This window comes from Triticum aestivum, chromosome 5B (genome assembly GCF_018294505.1).
Source record: "Triticum aestivum cultivar Chinese Spring chromosome 5B, IWGSC CS RefSeq v2.1, whole genome shotgun sequence".
Taxonomy (NCBI): domain Eukaryota; kingdom Viridiplantae; phylum Streptophyta; class Magnoliopsida; order Poales; family Poaceae; genus Triticum; species Triticum aestivum.
Window position 1 is genome coordinate 574,113,832 of NC_057807.1, and position 1,922 is coordinate 574,115,753.

The following is a 1,922-nucleotide window of genomic DNA, read 5'->3' on the forward strand; positions in this document are numbered from 1 at the left end:
CGGGGTTTGACGGGGAGTCCGGGCTTTCTTTCTTTTGTGAAATGCAGGGTTGAGCTTTCTTCAAGATCCCACTCCTACTTTCTCGAGGGAGAAGATTGCACTTCTACCGATTTCGGTTGCCCGCCATCACCCTGTTCTGCTCATCCAGCTCACTAGCACCTCGATTTCCAAATTCCTATATTCTCTATTCTCTCTGAACTAAAACCACGACGATTATTTTGGAACGGAGGGACTGACAACCACTGCCAGCCGAACCGAGCCACGGTTGATGAGGAAGAGAGGTGCTAGACCGTGAAGATGTCTATTGATCGCGGTTGTGGCATGGTCATGATTCCTGAAGCAGCACACCACCACCGTGGTGGTGATGTACAACACACAGTGGACGCATGATTGTAGCACATTTGTTACTTGCACTAGTATTATTTTTGGCGTCACTTTTTTTCATCTTCTGAAAAGTACGTAGTACACATGATAAACCTGCGGTGGAGCCAAACCTAACATCTAAGACCAGAGGTCCCAACCAGGACGCCTGCCGGGTATGGGCACCCACCAGTCCGGCGTGCTCTTCAACCAGGACCCCTGTCGGGTATGAGGCTGCCGCAGCCACGTACCATCAATCCATCTTCAGAGTTGTACTGTTGCATGAACCGTGCCAGGTCTCACTGCCATCGACGCTACCACGACGTCAGACAGCGCCACCATCCTGCGCTCGTCCATCATCACACGCCCACCGGCGAAACCCCCACTGCTCCATGCCGCTGAGACTCGCCGTTGTCAACGTGCCAGATGCCACGCCGCTCCTCCGACGCGAACACCAAAAACAGGAAACGCCCTAAAGATACAAGGGGCACTCTGCACAACATGAAAGCCGCCGCGAGCAGCTGCAGAGAGCCAGCCGGCGGCCAAAGCCCCCACCTTCATGAGCCCACGCCCGAGTCCTAGCTCCCCAGGCAACGCCTCCAAGGAGGAGATGACGCCCATGGCGCCACCGCTGCCCATCCAGGCCGGATTTTGGGTTTTCACCCGGAAGAGGACCAGAGGTGGCAAGAATAAGGACCACGACACCGCCTTCAGGAAGGATGCGTCGCCCGAAGCCGACGCCGCTGTCGAGCCGAACCAGCCGGCCTAGGGTTTCCCCCGGTCCCAATCTGCACCACCATCCCCAGAAGCACCGAAACCAGCAGCATCCACCGGCCTCAAGCGCAAAGGGGAAGGAGCGGGAACGAGGGAGCAGCAGGCCTCCAGATCTGGCGAGGACGAAGGCCCCCGAACTGCCGCCGCCAAGCGCCGACTCCCCACCACCCGAGCGGTCGAGGACGCCGGGCAGAGTCCCCGCGCACACCGTCCAAGGCGCGAACGGCGGCGCCGAACCAGCAGGGGCGCCGCCCCGTGGATCCGGATCTCCGCGAAGGGACGACGAAGGCCCCGCCGCCACCTTCCTTGGCAGCCGCGCGACGCATTGGCGGCTCCTCTGGTGGCGACGAGGAGGAGAGGAAGGGGAGGGAAGGCCGGCGGCGGCGGCTAGGGTTAGCCGCCCGTGTCGCCTCTGTTGGAGCGACGCGGGGGCGAGGGCACGGGAGAAGACCTCCACCATGTGTACATTTTGGCCCCTTGATAAGCGTTTGTTCGACCCGTTGTTTGGGGGTTCTCTTCGGTGTCAAGCTCGCTGGACCCGTTGGTCTTGGGAGCTTTTCGGCATCATCAGGTACCCCCTCCGTAAAGAAATACAAGAATGTTTAGATCACTACAAAACAGACTTCCGTGTTCATTCAGACATAAAAAGCCTGCCGCTACCCGTGGTTGATTCTCACAGCCTACAAGTTTGCGCCATCGCATTCAGTCCGTCCTCTCGTTGTTACTGCACTGCCTGCGGTTCAAGAACATCAGCGCCATTCTCGCTGCGCTTGCACACGTGTCGGTGT